The sequence below is a fragment of the Pinus tabuliformis genome, chromosome 5_1, assembly GCF_031772625.1.
Source record: "Pinus tabuliformis cultivar Carrire ecotype Pingquan chromosome 5_1, CPIR1, whole genome shotgun sequence".
Taxonomy (NCBI): domain Eukaryota; kingdom Viridiplantae; phylum Streptophyta; class Pinopsida; order Pinales; family Pinaceae; genus Pinus; species Pinus tabuliformis.
In genome coordinates this window covers 752,759,032-752,776,051 of record NC_142305.1, presented here as the reverse complement: position 1 = coordinate 752,776,051, position 17,020 = coordinate 752,759,032, and positions in this window count along the sequence as shown.

Here is a 17,020-nt window from a genome sequence, read left to right as displayed (position 1 = left end):
AATGATTATTCGTTTCATGCAAGAAGCAACATGATCTCATCCCAAAGAAACATTTGCATGAAGCAACATGATTTCTTCGCAAAGAAATAATTATTATTTCCATGCAAGAATCAACATGATATCCTCTGAAAGAAAATGAGTATTCTTTTCATGTAAGAATCAACATGATATTTTCCCAAAGAAACATTTATTATTTTCACACAAGAATCAAGATACATAAAACAAATTATATTTTTCCAAAGAATCACAAGAGAAAAACAGTAGCTACTTATTTGTTATTAAGATATATCTTGAGAATCTCTTCCATAACCAAGAGAGAAATCATGCTTTTCAGTAGTCCTTGGTTTGGCAAGGTGTTGGATTTAAATACATCTGGAAAATGTTTACTTGCGTAGTCATGGAGTCTCCCATGGTTGGAGAAAATGATAAGACCGACTACTATATCACATAATAGTGAGAGCGCATAAGTTTTACATGTAGAAAGCAATATGAAAGCTCATTATATTCCTTGTCTTGTTATCATAAACCCTATGGCTTGACATCAGCATGCCTATGAAGAGGAGGCTGAGGAAAACAAGAGAGTTTATATTGCCAATCCACTAAGCTCAGAGCTGCTTGAACACCGAGGAAAATAATTAACAAGAGAGTTCAGTATTGGGTATCATAGGACTTTTTTCCTTAATGCCAGCCTTCTCCCTCTAGTAAGTTTTATTATTAAAGATTTCATTATGGAACTAACCATAAGGTAGTTCCTACCATATCAAATTAAACCCTAACTAATGCTTCATTCAAATTGTCACCCGCCAAGCGGATAATCAGAAATCAACTAGTTTGAAACAATAATATTTTATTTTATATATTTATTAACAGTTGGTTTTAGGGATATTACATTGGATTATGATTTTTCTTTGAATGACGTATTTTATGATCTATTCCATCTCATTAAGTTGTGTCAATATTTTCCTTTGGGCTTCAAAGAGATCTAGACCCAATTGTTTTGTTGTCTTATATGTCACCACCCAGAATTAAATATGAAGTAGAGCTTGTTTTCCATAAACAAACTCATTAGGAGTATGTATAGTGGTGTTCTTCCATACGGTCTTATATGCCCAAAGTGTTTCTGGAAGTTTGGTTTCCCAATATTCATATGTAGATGCATAATATTAGTTAGCGTGGCTTCAAGAACATTATTTATGGATTCCACTTGTCCATTAGCTTACGGATAATATGGAGTGGATTTGTGAAGTATTATTTTCTATTTCTCCATGATCTTTTGAACAATATTGGATGTAAATTGTGCACCTTGATCAGTTATAGTTTCTATTTGTACACCAAAATGAGTGAAAATATCCTCAAAAATAAACGTGACAACAATATTTTCATTTGAAAAATTTAATGGCATGGCCTCTACCAATTTAGTATCATAATCAGTGTAAACAAGAATGTACCTCTTTTGCTTGGATGGAGGATTAATGGGTCCAACAAAATATAGACCCCGTTTCTCAAAGGGATCTATTAGTACCTATGGTTGCAAAGGAATTTCATCAGATTATACATGTTTCCCCATCCTTTGAAAACTAACACATATCTTGACATATTCCTTAACATACTTGGAAAGAGAAGGCCAATAATATCACAAGAGAAGTAGATTGTATGCAATTCATCTGTGAGAATAAAGGTATCATATCCAATAAAATAGTGTCTAAACTTGTTGATAACATGAATAACTACCAAGAACGCCTTTTTAGACACTGTATAATTCAACTCTACAGGAGTTAAATTTTTTCTTATCTGATATATTGCATAAGGAGTTATATATTTCTATCCTAATACAACCCCTAAAGTTTTTTTCTAAAGAATCAAATGGAAATATGAAATGAAAGGGACCAATTTGGTCCTCTTAAGGTGGGTTCTTTAGAAATTATTTATTTCAACAAATAAAAATCTTCTTGACATTCAAAATCCCAATGAAATTCACAATCTTTAGTGAATAATTTAAAATGTGGTGAATCAAGTTTTGAGAAGTTTTCTATAAACCTTCTATAATAACCTTTGAATCCAAGAAAAATTCTTACATCCTTTGACATTTATACGATATTCAAGATGACTTCAAACTTTTCTAAATCCACCTTTAATAGATAGAGAGCACTTAATAACTCCATAATATATATAATCCAAAACAATTCATTAATTAAACAATTCATAAATTTTTTCATTATAGTATTAATTTAATGTAAATTAACAAAAAATTTTGTATTATTTATAAATCCCATCAAAAGTATCTCCATAAGTAGAAAAATCATCCATATATACTTCTACACAATCATGGATCAAGTCAAAGAAAATACACAATATTGCCCTTTGAAATGTAGACGCTGCATTACATAATCCAAAAGGAAGTACCCTATAAGCATAAATACCCCATGGACATGTGAAATTTGTGTCATATTTATCGCCAGGTGCTACTTGAATTTGGTCACGATGAATCCATCGAGAAAATAAAAACATTTTTTTCTGGCTAATGTATCCAAAACTTGATCAATCAAAGGTAACAGAAAATGATATTTTAAATTTTTTTATTAAATTCTATATAATTGATACAAACACTCAACTTTCCATTTTTATTTGGCATAATAACCAATGGAAAAATACATCGTCTCTTTGAAATTGGATAGAAAAAGCTTACATTGATAAATTTTTGCAATTCTTCTTTAACAATCTCCCTCATATTAGGATTCATCCTTTTTGAACATTGTCTTACTTGTTTGACATTATATATATATATATATATATATATATATATATATATATATATATATATATATATATATATATATATATATATATATATATATATATATATATATATATATATATAAAAGATGCATGCAAGTATTTGAATTGATTCCTTTCATGTTTGTATATTCCCCTGCAAATGCAAAGGAATGTTTTTGCAACATCTTAGTCAATTGTTATTTTTGAAATTCTTCGAGGTTATTATTGATATTTCATGTTTTTATGGACTAATTTCTACAAGAATATTGCCAAAGTTCTCCATTGAATTTAAAGATACCTTAGATTGTCATGATGAGAAGTCTTCAATACTGCAATTTTATTGAAATTTTGTTTTAATAGATACACACATAATTTTTGTTGGAAATATTTCGAAAAACCACAATTATTCATAATCATTAATTGATTTTCCTCATAATTTTGTTTAATTGTCATTTCTTGTGAGATAGTTAAACCTGGATGAATGTCTTTGTAATCCTCATCATCATCCTCAATCATACTTTTCATTTTCTAATTTACTTATTTCTCTTTCTAGAGGATATAATGTAAAATTTTTCGTTTAATTTCCATTAGAAATAATCATGTCACCGAGTCTAACGAAGGCCTACTTAGTATCAATGGATGACCTCCTCGATTGGTTTTCAAAGTTAATATCATGAAATCAGTAGGATACTCCCATCAACATAGGGATAAATGTACATATTCTAATATACCTTGTGGCTTGATAGTAGACCTATCATCTAACTGTAATATAGTAGGATCATATTGAATATTAGTAAACTTTAATTCATTCATAGTACATTTTGTCATAACATTTATTGCTGCACCTAGGTAGATTAAAGTGTTTGGGATTTCAACATTATTGATGGGTATTTTTACAATGGGACTTCGTTGATCTAAGTATTTTTCAACTGTAGTTTTTCCCATCAAAAGTTTTACATTTTTTCCAATGAGTTAAACTTTTTGTATTTCTTTTCTTTTTCTACCAGGTTTTTTAATACACAATTCCTTTATTATTTTTGCAAGAATTGGAATATCATTTATTTCTTGAAGTAAAGGAATTTTAATGCAACCGTTCTTCAACTCCTCTAACGTGTCATAATTTGAAAAAATTAAATATTTCACTACACCTTTATCTATTAGAAATCTCTCCGAAAATGGAGGGTTTTGTAATGATATAAAGGGTTTCTATGCTAAAGGAATCATAGGAGTTGGTCTTATTTCTTTGCCATTTATCATGTTACGAATTTATTCATTTGAGGAGTGTCCTCATTTTTAGGAGTTTCATCCTATTTATGTTCTTTAATGAAAACATCAAGCTTTTTATTTTGTAAAAGTCTCCCAAATCTAAGTTGGATATCATTCAAATCTAAGGGACCTATCATGTAGGTTTGGAAATTTTGTACTTGAACACTGTAAGTCAGTTGCTGAGGTACTTTATTGTTGGGGTTTTGGAGTGGTTGTGAAGGTAAATTATTTGTTATTTGATGTAAATTAGTGTGTGGTGATGGAAGAGGTTTATTTTTAGTCGATTGTGGGTGAATTGAGGTTCTGGGGTTCGTGGCGGTGGAGAATAATATTCAGACAAGTATTGAGGATACTAAGGGAAAGCTTAAGGATATTGTGGATTTTTACCATAGGGTCCTTGCAACCTTGTGGGAAGGATGGGTTTTAAGGTTGATGTGGCTAGGTTTTCTAAGGTATGTGTGTGTTCCAACTATTTTGAGGTCGTTGTGCATAAAATTGAAATTGTGAATTGGGATCTTGCATCATACCTTAGGAGCAACCAAGCAAAAATGTTATGTTGTTTGACTCACTCCACCATATTCTTGGTAAATAGTTTTCAACCTAGGTAGTGATGTGAAATATTTCATATCATGTGATTCTAAATAGATAACACAAATTCCAATATTTTCAAGTGGACATTCTCTTAATGCATGTTTTTTTGACATCTAAGGCGAGTTATGGACATGGCAACATTTTAAACTTTTTAATTTTTTTGCATTACCAGCATATCAATTTTTCCACTAAAATTACCAATAATATATATTTTAAAATTATCAATAAAACTACCAAGTTCAACTCGACTTACCAATCTGGATGAAAATTTACTCTTTCATGCGATGGGTGGATCTCTAGGAATTTTTCCTTATATTATTTTTTCTCTTGACATGTTCTTGCAAAACTCACAAATTTCTTCAAATGATAATTGGGACATGTCTCCTTTACCCATTAAATTAAGGAGGTCAATCCACTCATCCCTTATACTTCTAAGTAAGAGGGTTTTTAGACTCTATCAAATCCTAGATTATGCAATTTCCCCCCCTTAACATTATATAAAAATATTTCTACCAAACACTCAAGGATCTCATCTTCTTTTTGAGTTAGCTTAAATATTTCATCTTTAAGACCATGATGTATACAATATTTTTTATATTTTTCTAAAATCAATATTCTCATATCATCCCATGATCTTATTGAGTTAGTACGTAGACCCATAAACCATTTAAGAGCTCCATATTTTAGCGTGGCTAGAAGAAATTTCAACTTTTGAGCATCAAATAAGTAATCAAAATATCTACATAATACTTTAAATTCAAATATAAAATATTTTGGGTCTTTTATTCTCATACCGTGGAAGCTAGGAACCACCAATGGTGATATTTTCTCCATACCAACAATAGTGTCAATATCTTGAATGAGGAATCCATAAGGATCTTCTTCGTAGTCATAATCTCCATCATTCCCTCTTTCTCTACCTCCTCTTATACCACATCTTCCACCACCAAGAGGAGGTCTTATTCCTCCTCTGCAACCTCCAGGTGTTGGTTGTTCTTCTCCTCCTCATCCTCCTCCTATTACTGTTTCATGTCCATTCGAGTGAAAGTTTTTTCAATCAACTTATGCAATTGAACCTTGTAAACTGAGGTAACATGGTTCTTCCACTAGATTTTCCTCTTCTGTTTATTTTATTAATGGTTCTCAAGATATTTTTTCTTCTTTATCTTCTTCTTTTGTAGGTGTGTCTATTTAATGTCAAAAGAGTTGTTTCCCCATTGAAGAAACAAATATGACTATCTTAAATGGTGACACTAGTTCGTTTACTACTGCTTCAATGGAAGAGGTTGGTTCTTCTCTGGTTGTAATTTCAATTCTTTGTAACCCAGGAAGTCTCCTTCTATCTGAAAAAGTTGGAATTCATGAGATAAATGGTGATGTGGCTCTTACTATACCACGTGGTCTAGTAGGGGTGGTTGATGATGATGGAACTGAAGTTCTAACAAATTTACCTCTAGAGTCTCTTTCCCTATACTTGCATTCTAAAATGAATTTTATTTTTTATGCAACTGAAAATAAGATGAAATTCAACAACTATGGTTACGAAGAACGATACAATTATGATGTCTTACCTCTAGTCTTGTTGTTATTATTAGTCAAAGTTCTATAAATAAAAAGGCATTCTAAATTGAAAGATAATGCTTATGTATACTTCCCCAGCAACAACGTAAAAAATGTTGGGTAATTTAATTCAGTGTTCAATTATTTACATTAAAATGTTAATCCAGGTTCATACACATTTGAATTACACTATACAATATATTCTACAAGATTAGCTTTTCGATTTGGATGCTGAAGAAGAATTGTATTCTATTGAAAAACATGAATGATCAAAGGATGTAAAAATTATTGTAAGCATTGAAATGGAATACTACTTATGAGATGAAATCTAAATAGAGCACACACATATTCAACAAATGTAAAGGAAATAGAAATTAACTACTTCAACTTTATAAAAGAAAGAATGGATTATTCTAAGCAATCAATATTTTTTTAATCTAGAAAGAAATAAATCTAATCTAAGCAATCAACTAACTTCTTGGAAAGTGATCAAATAGTCTATACTATGAAAATTTTAAAATTCTAATCAAATAAAGGTAGTCTATTATATGAAATCTTTGAAATTCTAATCAAAATAAAGTGGAGACAGACTTATCCTATGAAAAATATAAAATTCTATTCTATGAAAGATAAAGGTAGTTTATTTTATGAACTTATATGAAAAGTAAAAGGTAGTTTATGTTATGAAAGAAATTTCAATTTCTAATCTATGAAATATAAAGACATACTACAATTATATGCAATAAATTGAAATACTAAAGAAAGTGATTGTAATAGCCCTAGTCAAAAATCCATGTAATAAAGTTGATAAAGAAAAAATAATAACCAAGGTCATGGGACACGTATTTGAAGCTGAATTTTGGTCAAAACATCCCGATGTGGGTGTTCAGTTGGTTTAATATGGCTAAGGGAAATTGGAAAAGGAAATGGAAAAGGCTTTGGAAAGGAAAGAGGCATTAATTGGAATTTTATTTATGAAAATAACGGAAATTACGAGAAAAGGAAGGTGAAAGGCCACAGGTTGCATTTGAGGAAAATGAAGGAAAGATAATGGAAAATGAAGAAAATAGAATCCTCATTAATAAAAAGGCTTTTGAGGATCAATTCACAACCTTTTTTCATCTCAATTTTGGAGCTCTCTCTCTATTCTCTCTATTCTCTCTACTCTCTTTTACTCTTCGACAAAGTATTCTCAGAGCACTCTAACATTGGAGGAAGGAAGGCAAAGGAAGGACAAGAAAGTAAAGGGAAGCAAAGATCAAGCAAGGAAGAGTGGGATCTAGTGGATATAGTTGGATTACTTACAGGTATAGAGTTGCATGTATGATTTCCTTTCTAGTTTTGGCATGCATGGTACATGCTTGTGTGTTTTTGGTTCTCTGGTTGTCATTTGGCATGGGTCTTGCCATGTGTGACAATGGTTTTCAGCATTGCCTTGCCATTTTCAGATAGCCATGGTTTGATTGGGTTCTCCTATTTTGGTTGACCTAGATTACCATATGGTTTTTAAAACTGAGTGGGGTGGTCCTCTGGGAAAAAGATAAGGCCTAGGAATCCTTAGACCGGTGAAGGTGGTATTACGGTAAATCATGATTGTGTATGCCCTAGTTAGGCCTAGGAATCCTCGACCGGTGAATGGAAGGATATAGGATAAATCCTAGAGGGTGGAGCCTCATTGGGCCTAGGAATCCTCGACCGATGAATCGAAGGATATATGGTAAATACTAGAAGTGGAGACAGACAAATTCCTCACGCTTTAGGTGGATAGATCTAGAGGCTTCCATGCTTGTTTAGTGCATCGTCATCTGGTGGGATTGCGGTAAATCCTGGTTGTATTGATGAGGGTTTCAGACCTAGGATTCCCTTGGAGGGATATACGGTAAATCGTGAGGAAGCCCTAGATGGTTTTGTTATGATTCCCACTTTCATGCTTGGAATATGGCATCGGGTTGATTGGCTGAAGGAAATATTTGGTTAAGCCCAATATATGGTCGTGTGGTTTATGGAAGTCCTTGACTTGGTTGGCTTATGCATACATTAATAATAACTCCTTTTCCTTTAGTATTTCGTGTGTAAATGTACTTGTTAATTTGTGGCTTTAATGGTTGTTTTATTATTGTTATTTTGTTGGTTATAAGCATGGGTCATGACAAAATTTGGTTATGGATCTCATCATGGTTTGATTAGTACATGAAATTTGAATGATTATATTATCTAATAGATGATAATGTAATTATTGTGATAAGGCATTAATTCTTCTTGACAATTCTCATATAAGAATGAGACCCCTGTGCTCAGTTTTGTGGTTATGACCTGTAGATAACATGTTGGCGATATGTTTGACGAAATGCTTGTCATGGATAGGAGGGGTCAATTTAAGTCCTTGGACCAATGTTTGCATTAGTACCTTTAATTGATTATTATTTATAATTTCTGGAAGTTTCATGAAGTTCTGGGTAGAGGCCTGAGACCTAGCCCTGAAAAAGTGGCACATAATTCAGGGTCACTATCTCATAACTGCCTGAAAAATGCCACAACCACATGCATGCCTTGTTGTGGGAGCAACTAGAGGGCCTCATTCAAAAATATTTCTTCTCATGGGAGTGATTAGGGGTCTAGCTAAGAAAAATTATAATTTGTCTCAGGGTTTGGGCACTTGGAAGGGTTAGTTCTCTCCTGAAGGTTTTGTAGCTCCTGAGAAAGACTTTTGTATTTGTTTTTGTTTGGTTGGTTCCACTTCCTTAAATTTACATGGGGATTTGAATCACATCATGATAACTCTTCGTCACATGTTTACCCCAGTGGACTGGTTCCTTGGGTAAATGTGGGAGGAGGGTGTTACAGAGTGCTATTAGAGCATGGTTCGCCCCATGGACTAGATGGGCACAATGTGTCTGTCATGCATACATGTCGGTTTCATATGTGTTCTTTATGCTTGTGTTCTATGTACTTGTTGTGTACGTATGGTTTTTGTTCTGTCACCATGTGAAAGTAGATGGTGCTGTTGTTGGATTTATTTGTCATGAGTTCGTTTGAGTTATGCATTTGTTATGCATTTCAATGTCTATATGTCAATATGCATACATTGTTGGAAATAATACTAAGAGAGGGGGGGTGAATAAGTATTAGCAAGTCAATAAATTTTTCATTTCATACTCTAATTCATATACGCTACTTAAGTTAAGGGAACACGCGTGTACACGCAACTGTGTTTAATGCAACTAGTGTATATCCAGTAAACTTTTGATTCAGTTAATTCATCATATGTTGATCTTTAATCAGTGCATCAGAACTTCATTAACCATATAAACAGTAAATTGGTGCAGTAAAACAGAACATATCATCACACATAAGAAACACACATGAACACCATGATATAAGGTGGAAACCCAAAGCGGGACAAAAACCACCTGCTGCCGTCTTCCTTTAATATAAGAAAAACTTGTTTACAATCTTGTACTAGTGAAAACTCATACCAGTATGCAGGCACCCACCTGTAGAAGGCTACAACCTTCTCTCATTCTCCAACTACCACTGGAAGGGAGCTACAACCCCCTGGCTCTTGTACTAGCCGATATATTTACTAGTACGTAGGTGCCGGCCTACAGAAGGCTACAACCCTCTCTCGTTTTCTAGCTGCTACTAGAAGGGAGCTCCAACCCCCTGGCTCTTGTACTGGCCAATATGTTTAACAATACGTAGGCGTGGGCCTACAGAAGGTTACAACCTTCTTTCTTCCTCCAGGGACCACGTTTCATAAATTTTTAGACTGGATACTCATGGATCACAACACCATAATCTGAAGGCCACGTTTAATCCAATTTTCATACTGGACCCATCAAAAACATTGAAGCACAAGAACAATCACCACTACAATACAACCATCAATCACATCTGCATCATCAATCTCTGAATCACCCATAACTGAATCAACCAATCAGAATACTGTCATCATAACACAGTCACCAAATCACAGAGTAGAACCCAGAACTCTGCAACAACAACCAGATCCAACTACAACTTCAAATATCATACTTCATATTGTATACGCGACCCTGATGAGCATAACTAGCGTGTATACATGCTTTTACCAAATCTAACCCGCATACAGATCTGCAAATATTTACTCATAACTTTGCAGCTATGCCAGCCATCAGTGATACCTAGATCATAACATTTATACAATAAAATATGCATCAGTAATTTAGATCTAGACTATCAATGATCAAACCACATAATACATTCCAAGCCTTAAGATCCCGATCCATCATCCATCATCATCCACATAGGTGCATCCTTAGTTCAGATCAAGCAAAGCATCACAAACCCATAACTTGCATATTGGATCTCACACTTCATCAAATAATCAATACTTGCACACTTTCCCCACTTGGCCTAATGATCTTCTCCTCCTTATATAGTTTTAGGCCTCTCTATACCATGGACCAAAACCACTTAGGACCAATACCTTGGACCCAATACCTAGGGTCAATACCTCAAACCAAATACCATGGACCAATACCATGGATCAAAATACCATGGACCAAATACCTTGGACCAAAACTTAGTTTTCCAAGATATATGCGCCTTTCATTCCGTGAAAGTGCGTGTGTACATTATACGCTCCTTTTGGTCTATTAACCCACGTGTATATGCTTCTTTGACAAAGTGAACCTGCGTATACCACTCTTTCTTCATTCTTTGTAATCTAATCATCAATTCTTTGCTATTGACCTGCTGCACTGTGATCTGTCATCTGAGTAAGTTTCCATCAAGGACAACACCTGAATCATAATGCCAACATACATTGACATGGTTATAGTTGTCATGCATGAGGTCATCGTATGTGGTTGGCATAGTCATCCGTGGTAACTGGATAATGGTTGAAATGATTTCTATATACTGATATGACTATGATTATACATGTATTGTGCTAATCTGGTTGATCTTACAAACGAGATATCCTCCCATGAAATATACTCAGGTATGTTGATTATGGTAGGTTTTAGTTTAAGCTGACATGGTATACTTGTAGGAAGAAGATCAAATATGACTAGAAATATGGTAGACTACAACTCACGAGACTCTCCCTATGGATCAGATGAGCAGGATTGTGGTGGGCACCCTTTTGACTTAGTAGAAACATTGAGAAGTTTGAAGGCAAAAATAAGAAGTTGCAAAGCAAATAATGACATAATCATGTAGGCACAAGAGAAACACACAAAATGTAGTGAAATTATCATTCCAAAAAATTTAGACTTGTAGAGACAAGGACTGCTTAGGATCATCAATAGGCAAGATGATATGGCTAATGGGGCATATGGAAATAGATCTCATGCTGGACACAGGTTAGATAAGAGTGACACTATTAGATATGGCAGGTTCTTGGATACACTAGATAGGAGAGGTGATGGGCACATGTTCTATTCTAGTTCTAGTTCTGATAGGTACCATGGTCATCACTGTTATCATCCTTACAGGAGGAGTGACACAAGATATTTACCGGATGAGTTCAAGAAAGAAAAACCACCTACCTTTGATGGGTATTTGAAGAAGTCAGAAGATGCAGAGGCATGGTTACTTGGGATGAAGAAGTTCTTTGAGCTGCATGAGTACACAGAGAATATGAAGGCCATAATAGCTACTTCATCCTCAGAGGGAGAGAAAACATTTGGTGGGAAGATGTGAAGTGGGCTAGAGACATCAGGATAGAGGAGTTGAGTTGGCATGAATTCAAGAGACTTTTCAGCAAGAATATTTGTCAAAGAGGTACTATGATAGTAAATCCAAGGAATTCTATGAGCTAATGATGGGGTCACTGACGGATGAGGAGTATATGACCAATTTCCTAAAGTTGTTGAGGTATGTACCATACCTTAAGGATAAAAACACCAAAGTTTAGATATTTTATAGTTGATTTCCATTAGCATTTAGAGATCATAATAAGTATGACGAGCCTCAGTCACTTGAAAAAGTCATTGGTAAATTGAAGCATTGTTATGAGAAATCAAAGTGTGAGATAGAGTCTCAGCAAGGTTGGAAATGGATAGACAAAGGTAAAGGTAAATGGCATCCAAAGTGAACAAGACCTCGGGATGTAGGTGGGAAAGAAAATGTTGCACCTTACAAGAATTTTAATGGACGTCATCCTGGAGAACAACATAACAAAGGTGATGGTAAGGGATGGTTGTAGCATTGGACATGTGATAAGGAACATCTCAAGAGGGATTGTCTGCAGAATCAGGGTGGTAGACCTCATATTTATAGTGCATATGATGCACAAATAATTAGGGATGTTGGTCAGAGCATTCCACATATTTATGCAGCGCTAGATAATAGGCAGGCGTATCACCAAACATCTATTATCGAGTTGGACGGTAAGCTTTGTGATCAAGTTGTTTCTATTTTGATTGACCCTGGATCTAATTATAGTTATGTAAGTCCTAACCTGATGCATAAGTGTGGTTTCAATAAATAAATACATGCAAAATATTGGTTAGCAAAGTTGACTACAGGTAAAAATAAGAGAGTTCATCATTGTGTAAGAGATTTTCCATTCGAGTTGAATGGTATGCCTACATCAACACATTTGAATGTACTGTCATGGGATCATATAGTATGCTTATGGGTATGGATTGGTTGTATCTTCATAGAAATAAGGTGGACTGCTATGAAATATCTATTGAATGCTTGGATGAAAGTGGAGAACAAATACTATTGTAGGGTAAGAACAAAGCTACACCAGTTAGAATGGTGATAGCTATGCAGGGAAAGCGTAGTTGCAAAAAAGGGTGTGTGTTATTTGTAGTACATATTTCTAGTGATAAATAAGGATGTTGAGGATGAAAAAGTTATGAAGAGGTACCCGATATTGCATTAGTTTCAAAATGTGCTTCCGTCAGAGATCTTAGAGTTGCTGCCTCATAGAGAATTGGACCTCTATATTGACTTGGTAATAGGGGCAACACGAACATCAAAGGCACCATATAAGACGAGGACACCAAAGTTAGTAGAGTTAAAGTTGCAATTGAAGGAAATGCTTGACAAGGGATACATTAGGCCAAGTGTACCGCCTTGGGTTGTACCAGTGTCATTTGTGAAGAATAAGGAGGGTACTCTCAGGTTATGCATTGATTACAGGAAGTTAAACAAAGTGACCATCAAGAATAGGTATCCGTCACAGAGGATTGATTACTTATTTGACTAGTTGAAGGGAGCAACAATGTTCTCAGAGATTGACTTGAGATCTAGATATCATAAGGTATGCATTAAAAACGAGGAAATATACAAGACTATTTTCTGGATGAGGTATAGGCATTATGAGTTTGTTGTAGTTCCATTTGGTTTTACTAATGCTATAGCTATTTTCATGTGCTTGATGAATAATGTGTTGTGTCCTTATCTGGACAAGTTTGTGATTGTGTCCATTGATGATATATTGATATATTCTAAGAATGAGGAAGAGCATGTCGAACACTTAGCAACAATGTTGAGATTTCTAAGAGAGAACCAATTGTATTCCAGGCTTAGCAAATGAATTTTTTTTCAGACAAAGGTAGATTACTTGGGGAATGTTGTTTCCAAGGAAGGCATAAAGTGGATCCGGAAAAGATAAGAGCTATCATGGAGTGGGAAGCTCCTAGGATTGTGGATGAGGTAAGGTCATTTATGGGGTTAGCAAGTTATTATAGGAGGTTCATTAGGAACTTCTCTCAGATTGCATATGCTATTACGTCACTGCAAAGGTAATGTAAGAAATTTGAATGGACAGAAGAATGTGTAGCAAATTTTGAGAAATTGAAGCAGTTGTTGAAAAACACTCCAGTTCTAAAGATTGAAAATTCAGTCAAAGGGTTTGTGATGTGTAAATATGCATGCAAGAGAGGACTTGGTGGGGTCTTAACATAGGAAGAAGAGGTAGTGTGCTATGAGTCATGTAAGTTGAATGAGCATGAGATGAATTATATGTCACATGATCTTGAGTTGGCAGTGATCATCTTTGCATTGAAGATGTGGAGGAACTATATTCTTAGCAGGAGGTTTGTATTGATGAGCGATCATAGTGGATTGAGGTATCTATTTGACCAAATGAATTTAAATGCCAAGCAAGCTAGATGGTTGGCCACAATCATTGGAGATAGTGCATATGGTTCCAATTTCTCTTAGAAGGAGAGTGCAGGTGAATCATATAGCAGTTATGAGTTCTTATGGGACAAACTTACAAGATCATATTTTCTAGAAAGGACAACAGGATGACAGTCACATAGAGCTTACACATAGGTTCCAGTAGGGTATAGGTGATCAAGAGGTGGAGTATCATCTCATAGCAGATGGTTTCGTCAGATTTAGGGACATGATCTATGTGTTGAATGACAGTGAGCTGAAGAAGACTATCTTGAGAGAATTCCATGCAAAATTGTATTCAGAGCACCCAGGATACCATAAGACATTGACAGTGGTGAACAATTTCTATTATTAGCCAAATTTGAAGAAGGAAGTGGTAGATTTTGTCACTATATGCTTAGATCGTCAACAAGTAAAAGTAGAATATAAGAATCCAGGTGGATTACTACAGCCGATTTTGGTTCTAGAGTGGAAATTGGAGGTCATTTCCATGGAATTCATTACAGGTTTGTTGAGGACTTCTAGATAGCATGATTCCATCATGGTTGTTGTGTGTTGATTTTTGTGTAGCTTGGGAGGTACTCCAAGCCCTAGTGTTCGAGGATTGGAGGGAAAAGTGTCACAAGTAGTCTTTTGGGCTTGAAACCCAAGTTTTGGGTTTTGCACCGATCGAGATTTGGGCTAAAACCATGAGCACATTTCAACATGTGATGGATGAGGATGATAGCTCTCGGCGAGACGAATCTAACACAATGAGAATCATCCAATTCTGGGTTTTAGAAATGGATTTATGAATTTTTTGAAGTTATGATTAGGTTTTGCACCTGAGGTGTCAAGGTCAGACTAAGGTTATTTAGGCTTATGACAATTGTTCAAGCCCTATTGTGATGTTTGAAGAAGACCTCTCTATGTGTATATGTAGTAGGTGAGATGCATACATTCCATCATCCATTGGAGCAACACATCATAAGATAGAAGCTCATTGAAGGAGATCAACTCTCTATTTTGGCCACAGATAGGAAAGGATGACTAGGGAAAAAAGAATATGCTTGGAGAAGAACTCTTTCATGACTGTTTGGGAACCTTATCTATTCTGCAGGAAGGCCAAATAAGAGGAGGATAATTCTATCTAGGCCACAACAAATAAGGCATACGAACAAGGGTTTGAAGGGTTGTTTTGAGGCCATTTTAGGTGACCGAGTTGTTGGAAGGAGGGACGAGGAGTTTTTCTAGAGGACTGAGGAAAGGAAGGACTGTTTTGAGGGCATTTAAGGGTGGGCAGACCCTTAACAAGGTTTTCACAGGCCTGTGGAGGCTTGTTGTATAATGCCATAGGAAATTGAGGGCAGGATGAGGACTTTGTAATGGATACAAGAACCCAGGATTACATCGAAGCGTCTCATCCCCTCAAGGAAGGGAATCTGCATCACCTTGGAGAAAATCTGGGCAAAAAAGAAGGTTGGTAAAGGGACTATGGAGTGCCCTAACCAGGCTTAATTTTGCAACAACAAAAAAATTTATACCTCAAAATAGTGAGCTAAGGTATGTTTGGTCAAACATTATTGTAGGTGTTGGATCGTTTCTGTTTAGAGCCTATGGAATCCAAGGAGTAGGGTTGACGTCGCATGTTATAAGCCCTAACTAGTGGGCAATTTCCATAGTGAAGATTGGAGCCTTGATTTTTGCAATAGCTCCTCTATTGTAGAAGCAATGGGCAGTTAATGGGAAGTCTGTTGGCAGCCATGTGTAAGGGTATCCTAGGTGTGGGGTTGCCCTAACTAGGTGTTGATACTACAATGTGGACTTGTTCACTCGTGGACTATTGGAGGGAAATGTGAGAGAGGAACAAGTGTGGATGTGATTGGGCACTTATGGTCTGCTAGAGGACATCGTGATAGTGTACAAGTTGGAGCCTGGTGAGAAACATCTTGATGGAAAAAGGTAGTTGTGAGAGGCAATTTTTGAGCTTGAGGGTCTGATCAACCAAGAGAAGTTTGTGGAGCCCAAGACTTGTGTGTGGAGAAGGAATTCTACAGCAAATGATGGGAATTCCTCCTAGCCTGTGTTCATTATGGGAGATGGAAATCTTGCAGTGATAGGTGGCAGACCTTCATGCGCTATGTTGGTCTTCATCGAAGAAACGTAGGAAGACCATAGTGGAGTGAATTCCCTAAGTATCTGAGGAGAAACAGTGGTCAGATTGAGAGTTGTTCACAAGTGGAGCTGTGAACAACTCGACAGGAGTCTCAATATGTTGTGGCCTTGATGGACTAAGGCACAACTAGAGATTATATTGATAGCCGAGGTTTAGTGGCCACATGGACTTGGAGCATTGATAGAGGTAGGTGTTTCATATCGGGAAACGAAGGACCGGGAAGGTACAGGTACGACTGAGGGGAGCTGAGAGGGTTTACTTCATAAGCCAAATGGTCAGAGTATCTTGTTGAGGGCAACTTGGCCATCGATGTACTAACACCCAAACCCCAGTTTGTATTCTTGTACTAGTGGATGTATGAGGGCCATTATCCCTCGTACGCGAGCCCTAAATTGTTGTATTATATCATTTGGATTAGTATAACAAAGTTGGGTTAAAAATTTTAAACATTTGTCCATATTTTGTGCATTTGTGATTTACTGTTGTTTATATTCCATTGTGCAAAGTAGTTCTGTTGAGATTCTTGGTTTGGTAGCATCATAGATTTTA